Here is an 18,017-nt window from a genome sequence, read left to right on the forward strand (position 1 = left end):
TTTTGGCGAAAGAAGTTTTACCCTAGGTCAAATTCTAATGGAGTTAGTTTTTTTTATTTTATTTGGTTATTTTACGACGCTGTATCAACATCTAGGTTATTTAGCACCTGAATGAAATGAAGGTGATAATGCCGGTGAAATGAGTCCGGGGTCCAGCACCGAAAGTTACCCAGCATTTGCTCGTATTGGGTTGAGGGAAAACCACGGAGAAAACCTCACCCAGATAAATTGCCCCGGCCGGGATTCGAACCCGGGGCATCTGGTTTCGTGGCCAGATGCGCTGACCGTTACTCCACAGGTATGGACTAATGGAGTTAGGTTGGTCCAAAATTTTGCTATTTTTTTCCAAAATGTTTTTTCTTTGGGCCCACTAATTCGATTTTCAAGTTTAAATTGTATAATTTGGTTTTCTTTTTTTAAGGTTACTACCAAGCAACATGTCACCAAGATTTGAAAGACATCAAGGAAGAAATGTGGATTTTTAACCTAAGAGTCGATGTATAGGCCTACCTTAACATGTAGCCCTATCTATGATGTTTCTGAATTTTGTCCCTTAGTTCATTTTCTATTGTTATATTTAACGTATTGAGAGAAATGAAGTAACTTATTTTATTTTGCTAGAAAATAGTGATATAGTACTTATTTATGCAAATGGTTGGATATGTGCATTATCGCTTCATTGTTTTTTTTTTTTTTTTTTTGGTTCTTTAATTTCACGAGAGCTTAGTTGCATAGAATATTTGATCCGCAATCGTTTAATAATGTTTATTTTCAAAGGGGTAATTTATGATAATTAAAGATTTTTAAATAAAAGTATCGTCATTCATTGTAGGCTAGACCTTGGGATCCATAGATCATATTAAGTCATATTAATGTTTATGATATTTACTTGATATAGGAGTAGCTGCAGTAATATTGAGAGTTAACTACCGCACTCAATACATAGATCATAATAAGTCACTGATTGCTATTACAACCTAATAATGTATGTGATATTTACAGTTGCTGTAGGCGTAGTGCAATTGAGAGCTGATTACCGCATTCATTGCGGTAATGAGTGCAGCGGATTGAGACAGTCTGTATAACATATAGTGGTTAATGACAGCTGAAACAAATATCCAGGAGTGACTGAAGAGACTTAACAATGTTCATATCATTACCCATAAAATAGCCTATTTGTTGAAACAAATTTATTTAATCTGTGTTTATCTCTTAACAAAGAACAGCCATTTTGTAACTAAGCCTGATGTCTAAAAACGAAGTTACAATTGATAATATTTTCAATATGTTGACGTCGTACAAAATTTTGTCCAATATTCTTTTGAGAAGATTAGCTCCATATGTAGATGAAATTATTGGGGATCATCAGTGTGGTTTCAGGCGTAATAGATCAACTATTGACAAGATATTTTGTATTCGACAGATAATGGAGAAAAATGGGAGTATAAGGCTACAGTGCATCAATTATTCATAGATTTCAAAAAGGCATATGACTCGGTTAAGAGAGAAGTTTTATATGATATGCTTATTGAGTTTGGTATTTCCAAGAAACTACTTCGATTAATTAAAATGTGTCACAATGAAACGTACAGCAGAGTTCGTATAGGTCAGTTTCTGTCAGATGCGTTTCCAATTCACTGTGGGCTAAAGCAAGGAGATGCATTATCACCTTTACTTTTTAACTTTGCTCTAGAGTATGCCATTAGGAAAGTCTAGGATAACAGAGAGGGTTTGGAATTGAACGGGTTACATCAGCTGCTTGTCTATGCGGATGACGTGAATATGCTAGGAGAAAATCCACAAACGATTAGGGAAAACACGGGAATTTTACTGGAAGCAAGTAAAGAGATAGGTTTGGAAGTAAATCCCGAAAAGACAAAGTATATGATTATGTCTCGTGACGAGAATATTGTACGAAATGGAACTATAAAAGTTGGAGATTTATCCTTCGAAGAGGTGGAAAAATTAAAATATCTTGGAGCAACAGTAACAAATATAAATGACACTCGGGAGGAAATTAAACGCAGAATAAATATGGGAAATGCCTGTTATTATTCGGTTGAGAAACTTTTATCATCTAGCTGCTGTCAAAAAATCTGAAAGTTAGAATTTATAAAGCAGTTATATTACCGGTTGTTCTGTATGGCTGTGAAACTTGGACTCTCACTTTGAGAGAGGAACAGAGATTAAGGGTGTTTGAGAATAAGGTTCTTAGAAAAATATTTGGGGCTAAGAGGGATGAAGTTACAGGAGAATGGAGAAAGTTACACAACAAAGAACTGCACGCATTGTATTCTTCACCTGACATAATTAGGAACATTAAATCCAGACGTTTGAGATGGGCAGGACGTGTAGCACGTATGGGCGAATCCAGAAATGCATATAGAGTGTTAGTTGGGAGGCCGGAGGGAAAAAGACCTTTAGGAAGACCGAGACGTAGATGGGAAGATAATGTTAAAATGGACTTGAGGGAGGTGGGATATGATGATAGAGAATGGATTAGTCTTGCTCAGGATAGGGACGAATGGTGGGTTTATGTGAGGGCGGCAATGAACCTCCGGGTTCCTTGGAAGCCAGTAAGTAAGTGTAATAAAGGAAATGAATTGTTGAGAAGTACGGAAAACATATAATAAAAAAGTATGTTTCAGCTTCGCAACAGTTGTATGTTGCCATAGAAAATTCATATCTCCTGTTTGGATGCTGTATAGTGGTAAAGATATCCCTTTTCACCGTCATGTTGGTGCCACTGCTGCTATCTCTCCACGGATTACTTGTGTGCTTCATGTTGCCTTCCCCAGTCCTCTGAATTAATATCACGAGATTTTCAATAATAGTATAACATCTGTGGTAATCTCATGTACGTAAAATACTTTAAAGGCTAGCGAAAAATGTACCGTTGTGCATGAATGATGGCAGAGTTGCACTTTGGTTTATGGTACAGCATGAGGAAACATTAAATAAGGATCTTACGTTTATATTGATCTTCACTGTGAGCCACATCACCGCACCTTTCAAGCTATACATCAACGTCTGTGGAAACATCTATAAAAATGCACGTCATTCGAACAGCGAAAGAACTATGTAAACTGCAGCATTCGAAGATTAGGTTCATGAATAAATGGATAATGTTATTCGCAAGGATTGAAGTTATAATTCGTCAGAAATACGAGCAACAGTCTGCTTTGTTGCTCAAAGTAGACAACTACATCCTGAGTCCTGAGACATTTGTTGCACTGTTTTAAAATTTCAGTATCATTCTACTCTTCAAAAACAGGGCACTGAAATAAGGAAACATGCTGAAGAAATTCTGCAATTACAGTTAGGGCACAAAGGCAAGTATATTATACTATACTTCAGGTCTCTTGCACATATGAAGTATAGTATAGTATACTATACTCTCAGGACTCAGGAGGATGTAATCATCAAACTCAAGCGATGAAATCAGACAATTTTATTACTGATTTTCTGGTGTTTTTTCCAACGTTTCATTGATCATTCACGTTAACATATTTTCATATTGTGGACGCTTGAAGCATGTTTTACGGAACATTTTGAATTTTGTAAGAGATTTAATGTTTCCGCAAGTAGCCTACATTAAAAATTGTGGCAGTTAATGCTGTTAAATATTCAGTACAAATTCTCAGAAACCATTTATTGTAAACAATGAAGAATTATTTGTATGAACAGTGAGTGAAGTGACAGAAATTATGTTATGTATGTTTTATTTGGCTTATATTGGAAACTTTTGTATTATATTATGTATTAGAAATTGTTTCTGTATTCAGAGTATACTGTGTACTTCGGGCAACCCATTTCTTACGGTTAATATAATATGATACATGATGTAATGTAATATGATATTATATGAATTGATATATATGATACGATACGACATAATATATGATATGATATGATATGATATGATATGATATGATATGATATGATATGATATGATATGATATGATATGATATATGATATGATATGAATTGATATATATATATATATATATGATACGATACGATATAATACATGATATGAGATATGATATGATATATGATATGATATGATATATGATATGATACGATATGATATGATGTATAATATGATATGATATGCAGGGAAAGGAAGTTCATGCACTAAAAACGTGAAGAATATGTATACATTTGTGCCGTAAAAAAAAAAAGATAAATATGCTACAAAATATGCTTTATCAGTCTGAGATTATTTTAACGGAATAAAAAGGTATAGCTAACTTACATTTAGTCTATGGAATTTGAAGTGCTTGCCTCATTACTGAATGCTCCATTTATGCAGTTACAGTTCACAACTAAGCAATGACGTATGTTTTCTGTTGTTATTCTTCGCCTGTTGTCTCTCAGCATAGCTTTGTAGCGGGAAAAACTTTTGAATTTCTTTACGTTTATAATAGCCAGGGTGTTTGGAAAGAATATTTGCTCTTTTCTCGTTCACTTTATCTCCTACATTTCCTGGAACTGATGTTAAACTGGATATTGTTCTATCGAAATCTGCTAAAGACTGCAGTAAAGGAATACCAATTGCTAACTTAAGAAGCGTCATCGTTCAAAATTCATAAACATAAATTAGTTGTGTTTACGACGTTACACACTTTTAAAAATGAGGGAAAGACAAATAGACATACATAATATGCAGTTTCCATTCATAAATGTTAAAATATGATGCTTTTATAAATAAAGGCAAAATATGCACTTTATGCGCAATAAAAGTAATATCATTGTATTCAGAAATTTGTGATTCATGTTGATAATCTTTCAGCATATTCACAGAACGATAGAGAACAAATATGCAAATGCATGAACTTCCTTTCCCTAATATGATATTATATGAATGATAATATATGATATGATATATGATACATATGATATATGATATATATGATATGATATATGATATGATATATATGATATGATATTATATCATATGATATGACATGATATATGATATGATATCGTATCATATGATATGATATGATATGATGCGATACGATACATAATATGTGATATATGATTATGATATGATATATGATGTGATATGATATAATATATGTGATACATGATAGCCTTACATGATATAGTATATGATATGATAGAATGTGTTACAATATGATCTGATACGATGTGATACGATCGATATGATACATGAAGCGATACGATATATGATACGATGCGACATGCAATATGCGATGCGATGTATGATAGGATGTGTTATGTGATGAGTTGTGATGTGATGTGGTGTGGTGGGATAATATGATGTGATATATGGTATATGTATAAAATATTATTATATATTATAGTTCCAAATATATATATATATATATATATATATATTTGTGCGTGTTGTCCGTATTCAAAATTATCAACAACAATTTAAATTACAATTTTGGCAATGTTTGTGAACGAACGTCTGATTGGATCGTAAATTTAACTTCAAGATATCATGCAGAATATGTCTACACATGCCGAAATTGTGCTTTAGTGGCTAGAGCGCTAGACTTATGATTCTTTGGACCTGGGTTCGATCCCCGGCGTAACCTGATTTATAACTTCTCTTTGGAAAGCTCGTGGGCCAGGCAACAAAGAGATTTTGTCCGAATACTCCGGTTTCCCTGTGTCATCCAAAAAAATCTCCATGATCATCTCATCGCAGGTGTAGCGTAGCATCCTATGGCGCACCCTGAGCAACGACTCTGTCAGTAAATTGGTTTACATAACTGTTTCGACATGGATGAATGACGAACAGTCAAGTACATGCCATTAATAAATATATACACGCAATTTCTAAGCACACTTTACCAACACTGCTGTAAATGAATAATTTCGAGGGAAAAATTGTTCCGAAGCCGGGTATCGAACCCGGGACCTTTGGTTTAACGTACCAACGCTCTACCACTGAGCTACCCGGGAACTCTAACCGACACCGATCCAATTTTTCCCTCTATATCCACAGACCTCAAAGTGGGATGACAACAGTCAAGCAACCAACTTCGAGTGCACACTAACTCTGTGTGACTTAAATTGTGGTTTTCTGTTAACGAACAGTGACGTGTATTATGCAAATCAAGATTTCAGGTATAACTCCCTGTAAAGTTGATTTGAATAATTTCGAGGGAAAAATTGTTCCTGAGCCGGGTATCGGTTAGAGTTCCCGGGTAGCTCAGTGGTAGAGCGTTGGTACGTTAAACCAAAGGTCCCGGGTTCGATACCCGGCTCCGGAACAATTTTTCCCTCGAAATTATTCAAATCAACTTTACAGGGAGTTATGCCTGAAATCTTGATTTGCACTGCTGTAAATGTTTGAATTGTGTTGCATTAATGAACGGTTCCCGCTGGATGAGACTTCAGCGCATTATGAATTCCTAGTAAGAGATCATCTAAACATCACTTATCTGCTCAGTTGATTGATACAGATGGTGGCATCGCGTGTCTATAAAGTCGCCAGATTTTCGCTTCTAGATTAATTTCTTTGGGGGCACGTTACAGCATTTTCAAGCGAGACTCCCATGCAATCAGATGAGATCTACAGATCCTGCTGATATTATTCCCGAAATTTGAAAGGATTTGTAATTTGTTATACCAGCTCAGTAATAAACTGGAGGAATAAGTCGACCTTTGGACAGTTTTATTAGCGCTTCTGTCTTATATCATAATGTAATTACATAGTATAGAAATAACTTAATTACTGATTCGTGAAGAGCAGTGAATATCGAACTGCCAGTTCATTTATTCTGTACTCTACTTTACCAACACAAGGCAATATCTCGAAGTTACCGTCTATCTTACGTAATTGTAGTAAATTTCTCGCTCTTTTCTGAGGAATTACCGTACATATATACAGTCTTAGAAAATTTTTTTCGCACAGATACTTCATATGTCCCAGAAAGGAGACAGTGCACATGATCAAAGGACGTGCGACCTGGATCACAAGAGAAAGACTAGTTGAAGTAATATTAGTTTTGTTTCGTTGTATGTCTGGTCATGCGCATTGCCTCCTTTCTGGGACTTATGAAGTATCTGTGCGACAAAACTTCTTTTGTAAGACTGTACATACGCACACGCGCTCGTGCACGTACACACAGGGTTCGGAGCCATAATGGGCCAAGCGCCATTTACTAAAAACGGAGAAAACAGGGGTTAAAGTTAAGTGAATACCATAGTTTATTGAAGATTGACATGTCATTTAGTTTTAATGTGTATACTTTATATTACTTGCTATATGTTTCCACTGAATTATGGTAATAAATTCATTTTAACTCTTGTTTTCTACGGTTTAGTAAATGGCGCTTGGCCCACTATGATTCTGAACCCTTCATACGTACATACATAAGTTTGACTGTCTTTGTAGTTGGCCATAGAGATCCGGAATAAAATATGACAATAATTTTATAATCAGCAGATGAGAGAGAATTGAAAAAAAAATAGCAATTTAATTTAATAATATTTATAAATTATTAGACGAGTATAAATGATTGCGCAATATTCCCATTGAATCTTTTATAATATGCAAACATATTTTTTTTTGGGTGTCTTCACTAGTAACTTTTATGGAACTTCAATTTTCAGTACAAATATCCATTCCTTGAATACCTTGTTAAATACTCGTACATCAGTAACATCATGTGTATTTCGTAATATTGCATTCTAGGAAGGCATGAAAGAAATACATCATCATCATCGTCGACGTCGTCGACATGCAAATATTAGGCCTCATTTAGCCAGGTCTTCCATGAAGTCGACGACTTCTTGTTGTGTTATGATGAGATTAGTTTGGGATATTTAAAATTGTTAATTCTCAATTTCCAATTGAGTTCTGTAATTGTGAATGTATTGCAAAATTGGTTCAACTTTTAGCTTCTGAAGGATGTCTTCATATTTCCTTCGATGGTATAAAAATGTGATATATCGTGCTGTCCGTATCTTAAAACGCATTTCAGCAGAAGTTAATCATCCTTCATTTATTTTTCTAAGTCTCCATGGGCCTTATTCAATAGACATTCTTTGCGCGGGCTTCCAGTAAATGATCAGCGAACTAACGTTTTTCGTATTCATAAATCAGTGTTAGCGATATGATATGATATGATATGATATGATATGATATGATATGATATGATATGGTATGATATATGATATGGTATGATATATGATATGATATGATACATGATATGATATGATATGATATGATATGATATGATATGATATGATATGATATGATATGATATGATATGATATGATATGATATGATATATGATGTGATATGATATGATATATGACATGATATGATATATGACATGATATGATATATGATATGATATGAATCTTGTACAAGCATTCACTCGATAGTCGGGGCTAGCTTAGCATGCTCGTAACGCGGGCCAGCGAAATGTCTATGCATAGCACTCTATGCTTCACTACTGTAAACTAAGACTGGAACAGCTATAATTTTGTATATGTTAAACCTGATATGTCGAAACAATTAAATTATGGTTTATTTAACGACGCTCGCAACTGCCGAGGTTATATTAACGTCACCGGTGTGCCGGATTTTGTCCCGCAGGAGTTAGTTTACTCGTACATGCCATTGAATCTACCGACATGAATCTCTCGCATTTAAGCACAGAAGACCAGCGCTATACCGACTACACTACTCAGGCCGACTGGTATGTCGACTTTGTGATGGTTTTAATACTTTATTTATGACACCAGTAATTTTAATACATTTCGATATCTTTAGTGACAAGTTCTTCTATTCTAGATATGATATGGCATAGCCCAAATAATTAAATGTATTGTTAATGCAGATTTTACTTGTGACTGCGTCCTTCTAAATCAAACAAACCCTGAGCGACGTCCTATTTTCCCATAAAAGTATTGTAGCTATACACACAATAAATTAATATTGAAGAGTTATTATTATTATTATTATTATTATTATTATTATTATTATTATTATTATTATTATTATTATTATTATTATTATTATTATTATTTGTTTTGCCGTTGAGACGGAACCTTAAAAGGCATGACATAAACAATCTCTTGAAATCTCTCTTAAAATTAAAGCAGGAATATTTATGTTGCATTGCGACGTATTAAATTCATATTTTGTGACTTTTTTTCCCAACGTCGCTGATCGAATGTGGGACAATGGAACTGACCACAGATTTCCGTGCCAAATTGGCAACGACGAGTGTATTTACTTGGCAGTAGTGTTTTCTGAGAGAGGTAAGAGTAATAAATTAACGTATATAAATGTGTGTATATTTTTTGTTGCATAAAATATGAGTAACTACTTTATCCGACCCCTGGAGTCTTGGAGATGATGATAGACTCATATATCTAGAAACAAAGATGTTCCTTTGAGAATTTCATACTTTAATATCACAGACTTCTCCATTTGCCAACGGTTGCCTCCAGTTTCTTTTTACCATGCACTTTGATTTTCCCCCAAACATTTTCATCGCCTCGTTTTGGAAGTGTTCTTCACGTTTTTCGTCTTCCTTTTATGACCAATTGCATTTAATTTATGGTACTTCAACTTTGAATTTTAAATTTCCGAACTATTTTAAGGATCTAATTTGTAATATTTCCAAAAAGACATCCTCAAAATTTATGGTATCATAGATGTCTTTTTCCCTAATTATTGCAGCTTCGACATTCCCATTCTTTATGTAAGTCCATCCATTTTAACCGCATTAAATTGTTACATATTTTCGTTAAAGGTTGAGATTTCACATAATAACAAACTAACCGTACATTTGACTACAGTTCTGAAGATGTTCTTCGTAATCTTTTTTTTTTTTCATTTAAGTACCCTAAACGAGGCTTGGAGAACTGAGCAACAATTGTGGCGTTGCGTCACTCATCGGATACATCACTCACCCCTTCCTTCCATTTCCGCGTCATTGACTTGGTAGGGGAGGGGATTTGTATTCATTGTCTGTGTTATGTGATTACATACGGGCTACAGATAGTCATTCAATGCCGGTGGATTGTGGACGGGGAACCAACGCTTTCCCCATGCTTTCCACCCTTCTCTCGCCAGTTCTGTATCCCTGCCCTAAACGAAACATTTTAATACTCGTTTAGACTTTGCCACTTTCTAATTATTAGAAATATGTAGATGATCATTTTATTATTGCAAAGAATAGATATAGAAATTTCCATGGACATAGGCCCTACATGTTTATAGCGATCTTTAATTCGTGTCGTCGTATCTATTTATTTTTGCTACTGAATGAATGGGCGTCATGACTATGTTCCTCTTTGTTTCTAATTTTGTACCTGTAACCTGCATCAAGTGAATGCTCTTCAGATTGTTAATTTGTATTTCAAACATTTAATGGTGTAACATCTCTTGCATTCTTACAAAGTATTTCAAAAGGCTAACAACTTTGACTCTTATAGGGAAAAGGAATTTTCTTAGATGAACTGATTGCTTTTGATATCTTTTAATATTTAATGTTCCCGCTTACCATTAATCATCATCATCATCATCATCATCGTCATCATCATCATCATCATCATCATCATCATCATCATCGTGATGTAGCTTTCAGGGAGCTAGGCCACCGTTAAACTTTCCGATCTGAAATCAGATGTCGAGGAGTCTCTTCAGTGATCTTCCTTGATTTCTTGTTATTGTTATTGTTATTATATCACCTGAATATAGTAGCACAAAATTTCAATATGAAAATTTCCACAAACAAAACAAAAATTATGGCGTTCCAAGGTAAACAGCCAGTTAGGAGTAAAATTTGCATTGGAACCCATACGTTAGAACAGGTAAACTCATTTAAATATTCAGGTTATAATTTGACATATTTACCTGTTACTGATATATCTGAAAATATTGAACATTTTAATGGAGCCTTAAGAACCATCAACCAGGTTTTCACAACCACGAAAACCCAAAAACATACCAGGTTAAAAGCATATAAAGTTCTAGCAAGACTTGTCCTCATGTAAGGTAGTGAGGCCTGGACTGTCCGAAACTCAGATGTTCAATGCCTAACAACTGCAGAAATTAGATTTCTAAGGAGGACTGCCGGCTATAGCTTGCTTGACCACAAAAGGAATGAACTAATTACAAAAGAATTGAAAATTACACCTATTTATGAACATCTCAACCACTATAGACAAAAATGGCTTAACCATGTCAATAGAATGGACCGTTCCAGATTCCCAAAACAAATTTTCCGCTATATACCACATGGAAGACGATCTTTGGGACGCCCCCTGAAAAGATGGACGGATACCGTAACAGGCCACCAAGCCTAATACCTGCAAGGACGATGATGATGATGATGATGATGATTATTATTATTATTATTATTATTATTATTATTATTATTATTATTATTATTATTATTATTATTATGTTGTGCGACCGACACTTAGGTCGCACTGATTGCTAGCCGGATGGCTACTGCGTTCGTCTTCTGCTCATTCTCGTCAGGATTTCTGACACCACCATTTTGGAAAACTACTTTTCGGGAATAACTGGAGCTCTCAGGATACTATAGGAAACTACATGGCTATTAAACTAAGTCTGTAATGATTGAGTTATTGTAACACTACTTGATTTATTCTATATTTACAAAAAAATATACAAGTTACTTACAGGGTATTTCATCAGATGACGCCATGCCGCTCCTGAGACTCTCAAATTCACACTCTCTTCCAGTCTTCTCCAACTACCCAACTGCCTCCCGCGTCTCCTTTCCAACACTTTTCATGTTTCGGTACCCTTTTCCCGCCCGGGGTACCGACCACCCATCCACCAAATGAGATGGTCTTAAAACACTTTTGATTTCACGTACTTACAAATATCGTCTTAATCAATCATTTCTTACATTTAATTTTGATTTAGTGCATTATAGTGACAAGTCACTATAATGAGATTACGCGCAAGAAAAGAGTCCGAATAATGCGTGATATAATTTGACCAATTAAAATGCATGCTTTGTCCTACTGGACCAATGGGATTGGGCCAGCAACGATCTGAAGCGTAAGAATACTTTCGTTGTAGGCAGTGATTTTACCACACGCCCGACAAGACTGTCTATACCGCTGGCTAAGCATCTCAAGACCGTGTATTCCGCTGACACTGTTCCTGGTTCCAATTTAATACTGCACAGGAAATCATGCTACAGGGCGTTCTTTAGCCCTGGGGCATAACAATTATTATTATTATTATTATTATTATTATTATTATTATTATTATTATTATTATTATTATTATTATTATTATTATAGAAAACTTGTGAAATCTGAAATTAAATCGGATAAATTATCATGGCTTCAAAATATTAATGAAAATCTTAAAACGGAACCAAAAAAGTTTTGGAAATATGTTGAATCATTTCGGAAGACAGATAATTATCCCTCTGAATTAATTCTTAACGATAAACACATCACAGATCAGTTAGACATTGTCAATGCTTTTGCTGATCACTTCAAATCTGTTCAGACTAAACACAGCCATACATATGAAAACATTATTACGAATATAACAGACTCATTACCTATACCTAAAGTAACACATGATGACGTTCGTAAAGCAATTAAAAAACTTAAACCAACAAAAACAACTGGCACTGACGGTATTCCAAATTTTATAATTAAAGGATGCTCTAATATATTTATTCCTCTTTTAGCCCACATATTTAATATTAGTTTGAAAAATGGTGAATTTCCCTCACTATGGAAACAAGCTGCAATTATTCCTATATTTAAAAACGGAAAAAGAAATGATGTCAGAAACTACAGACTTATCTCGATCCTAAATAACTTTTCAAAAATTTTTGAAACCATTATTCACAGACATATATCGTTTTATGTGAAAAACAAGCTCAATTCTTCACAACATGGATTTACTAAAACTAAATCCACTGTCACTAACCTGGTCACATATCTAAATCAAATTGTACCAATAATTGAAACGCAGGGACAAACTGATTCAATATATTTTGATTTCAGCAAAGCTTTTGATGTAGTTCCGCACTATATCCTTCTTCATAAGTTAGGAAATATTGGCCTTTCTGTAAGCTACGTAAAGTGGTTCGAAAATTATTTAAGTAATAGAGTTTCATGTGTAAGACTGTTTAATATACACTCTTATTCTTATAATATAAATTGCGGAGTCCCGCAGGGATCTACTTTAGGACCTCTCCTATTTATTATATTCATAGATGATATATGCAAAAGAATAAGTTCTGACTGTTTATTATTTGCAGACGATTTAAAATTTTTCGTACAATCAAAAGTAGTACTGACTGTCAATCACTTCAATGTGACATTAATTCAGTCTCAAAATGGTCGGAAGACAATGGTATGACAATTAACGTATCTAAAACTAATGTAATAACCTTTTCTAGAAAAACTTCTTCACTGAAATTTAATTATTATCTAAATAATGTACTAATTAACAGAACGGATTGCGTAAAAGATTTGGGAATATTCTTTGACAGTAAATTGTATTTTCATAGTCACGTTGATTACATTTACAATCACGCAATGAGAATGCTAGGAATAATACGGTCAATAACTTATTCTTTTTCCACGCCCGATTCTCTTTTAATGCTATACTATACATTGGTGCGATCGAAACTCGAATATGCATCTGTAGTTTGGAACTCGATTACAACTACGGACTCGGCTAAATTAGAAAATATACAAAGAAAATTTATATCCTTATGTTCATTCAGATTTCTGCCCATTAATTCCGGGTATAGTTATGAGAGAAAATGTGAATATTTTAATTGTCAAAATCTATATGCTAGACGCCATGAGCTAGATTATCTGTTCTTTTGTAAAGTCCTCAAAGGTGATATATCCTGTGACTCTTTCTTAAACAATATTACCTTACGTATTCCAACAAAAGATATGAGAGCCCACAAACTTTTCTATATTAGAAATTCGAAATTTCTTTCACCAGTCTCCAGATGCATTAAAAATGCCAACATGCATGGCTGCGAATTCGATCCCTTCAATGTATAGACTTAGTTTGCTCTTGGCAACGATTTATCATTTATGTATTCTTTTAGGCATTATACTCAATTAACATTCTCTCATAGTATTCTTAGTTATCCATTCATCGTCATTATTGTAATTGTAATTATATTTATGTGTAATAATTATTTTGTTTTATGTTTTTGTTATATTTGTGCTGAACTGTAATTGGCCACTGGCTGTTGTACAGCACATTAAATAAATAAATAAATAAATAAATAAATAAATAAATAAATAAATAAATAAACAAATAAAATAAATAAATTATCATTATTACTATTATTAGTATTACCATTATTGATATCATCATTATTAGTATTACCATCATTGATATCATTATTAGTATTACCATTATTATTAGCATTATTATAATAATAATTATTATTGTTACCATTATTATTATTGCTATTATTATTATTATTATTATTATTATTATTATTATTATTATTATTATTATACATGGCATTGTAACTTTACCTTCTTAGGTGACATTTGGTATTAGTTGACAACTCTGAAGAGACGGCCAAATTAGTCTTTTAGGAACTCTTATGTGATCCTCACTATAGCCTACAAACGGTGCAGTTTGTACCGAGAGTGTCACGTTCATCCAATAAAGTCTGTTTTATGCTCTATTATTGATTTTAATAAGATGAGCTACAGAAATTAATTAGCATTGATACAGTTACCGTTAAATGATTTAGATAATCTCCTGCCGGATATAGAACTGAAATGTGATTTCTCTTTAATTAACTATTTGTTTCGATTGTTCATCGAATGCATGTGGTGACCTGTTTTCAATCCTGAAAGGGAGAAAAAAACATTATTTCTCTTCTTTCTTGTTTGCCTCAGGGAAGAACTGAAATGAGATGACATTTTTGTATATATCTTTGAAGTGCTCACAGATGGTAACGAGAGCTAATATGTTGCTCTAAAATCGTGAGTTCTTCCTAGTCATTTCGGTAATCAGTTACGTATTATCTGTACTATACGCTTCCTTTTCCACTATTGATATAACTAATTATCTACGTTCTTGTGAATTACACCATGTCGGCCCGGTTTCGGTGTCCGGCAGCATCTGTGGCTCAAGAGCTAGTACGCTAGTCTATCGTGGGTTCGATCCCCGGCCAGGTCGTGTTGAAATTTGGGGTGTACAAATCAGACGTTACAGCTTTTTTCTCGGGGTACTCCAGTTTTCCTCTAATATTGCATCAAAACGCTCCATTTCATCTACATTTCTCAACGCAGAGTCGGCTGAAAGTCGCCACCGAACTTTGGTCATTAGTTGCAAGTGGTCATTAGTTGCTGGTTTTAGCGCTATGTACCGTGGGCTAACCTCTGATCTTCATATAAGATCGTGCATCGTTCTACATCATCAGTACACGGATCTTTGGTGATCGTGCCGTCTTAAAAATTTTCAACAATCTAGCCTCCACGATCTCCAGATTTCAATCTGGCCAACGTTTGGTTGTCAGGCAACCTTAAAGAGCGAGTATTCTTGTTAGAACTCACAACACTGTAACAACTGGCAGAGTGATGATATCTCACAAGAAATTAATAATATAATAAATTATGATAATGATAATAATGGTCCTGATTATGATATAATAATAATAATAATAATAATAATAATAATAATAATAATAATAATAATAGTCTAACAATAATAATAATAATAATAATAATAATAATAATAATAATAATAATTTCTTGTCCTATTTCCACAGACTAAAACTTTCCTTCTCGATGTTGAAAGTAAATAAAGGTAAAGAAAGACTCAAGACTGAAAAATACCATTCTCACATAGGCCTAGACCTGTAGTTAAACGCAATATAGAAATTGTTTTTTTGAACTTATGATGACAAACTCTATATGTATACTTTTATAACATAGTAAGCAGCAACTCAAAGCATTACATTTTTACATTAAATTTGAGCGATATTTGGTGTCACGTGAGACGTTAATGTGTTATTCTTGTAGGAAATGAAAGCGTTTCTAAGTTATGAAAGTGAAAGCAGCGGGAAGCATATGTAACGAATTAAAAAAAATACATATATTTCAGTTTGCTGGCATAGAGATATGTTTTTATGGATTTGTTTCTTCAACTCCATTAATACTGACTCCCCTTTCTGACATCCCGGCAATCCATCGTTTGTCCGTGAGATTAAAAGTGTAGCTTATTTCTCTGCCATGAAAGGACAGTAACATATGATATTTTCAACACATCGAACTATTTGGTATAAAAAATAGGTAAGTATATTAAAATTGTGTAAAATGTTCTGCGGTAAAAAAAAAAACTGTTGAATAGTGTGATATAGCTATATTACCTTTCCTTAACTCGATACGCATGGAGAACTAGCGTAACATTCTTCAGCGATATTTTTCTTGTATTAAGATGCTAACTTATGAATTTCATTATCTCTTGTTCAGTAGGTGGCATCATGAAATGATTCTAACGTAAATGTCCTTCTTTAAACATACAGGGCCGTATTCATAGACATTCTTAGCGCGGGCTTCCTGTGGATGATCAGCGAACTAACGTTTTTCGTATTCATAAACCAGTGTTAGCGATATGATATTATAATATCAATCCTGTACAAGTAACCAGTCGATAGCCTGCTCTAGTTTAGCACCCTCGTAGCGCGGACTAGCGAAATGTCTTTGAATAGCACCCACAGTTTCTACCAAAAGTTTAAGGATACCCCTTCAAAAGTGATGTTTCACTCCTGATTTTATACTAATGTTAAAATCCCTGATCTTTATACAGGGAATAAATGCCTATGAAAAATGAAGTTTTCACTTTGAACTCAGTCTCTCTATCTTGCAAACTGTGGATTACATAACAGTCTTTCTGTTATAAAAACTTATTGACATATAACTTTTTTGTAGGAAAAATTAATTACTCCAGAACGAGTGTACTTAGACCAATGAATTTTGAGTTCGCTAATATTAACTCAGTAGACACACTTTAAATGGCGCACATAATCGTTCTGCATGGAATAAAAATACTTTGACAAAAAAATGCGTTACAACGTTTTATCCCGCATTTTTTATCCTACATTGTTAGAAGTTACTTCAGGAAGTTACATTAAAGAAAGTGTTGGAAATATCGTACTCCGACCTCAATGCAGAGTGTTAAGCTGCTATGTGTGAACGTTTTGTGGAAGATTGATTGTACTTATTTTTAATGAAATCTTTCTGAACCATATCCTTACGTAACTTAAAAGGAATACATTTTTTATCCAACGGTGTCGGATGTTATTTCGGGAACTTGCATTAATGGAGGTATTCTCAGAGCTCAATACAGAGAGTACAAGCCGCAGCAAGGATTGTCGAATCCTTTGAAGAACTCCAGGTGTATTCGGGTCCTGTAATAGGGAGTCTAGATTTTTGCCGGTAGGTCCTCCCTCCTCGATGACAGCAAGTGCGTAGCCCCATTCCCTCCCGAAAAAGGAACAGGTCTATTCCCTCCCATCTGAAATCACTTCACGGAGGTTATGGGTCAATTCCCTCCCTGAAATGTGAAATGGAAACACAACTTCGCGCCCCACTTACAGACTACGGACTGTCGTAAGTTCAAATTAATATCCGTGTCTTAGCGTTTAGCAGAGTTTCGAATTATATCTTGGTACAGGATGTCGAAACTAACGCATTCATGGTTATGGTTAATATTTCGTTGAACCCAGTGCTGTCATCGTAATATTTTTCTTTGCCATACTCCCCCCCCCCCAATTTTCTCCTTTGAAATATATTTTTACCCCCCCCCTCCCTTTCTGTCCCTCCGACTGTCATTTGATGAATGTTTTTATGTGAACGAAGTAGCAAATAAGTATCTACACCAAAGAAAGTACAGTTTCCCATTGCTTCACTGGCTTCTGTTAGATGTATGTAGTGATAAACTAGCAGGTTTAGTCTGCAGCCACAACTACTTTCAACATAAAAATCGCTTGATACTTACCTGTACGATATATTCT

This window comes from Periplaneta americana, chromosome 5, assembly GCF_040183065.1.
Source record: "Periplaneta americana isolate PAMFEO1 chromosome 5, P.americana_PAMFEO1_priV1, whole genome shotgun sequence".
NCBI classification, from domain to species: Eukaryota; Metazoa; Arthropoda; class Insecta; order Blattodea; family Blattidae; genus Periplaneta; species Periplaneta americana.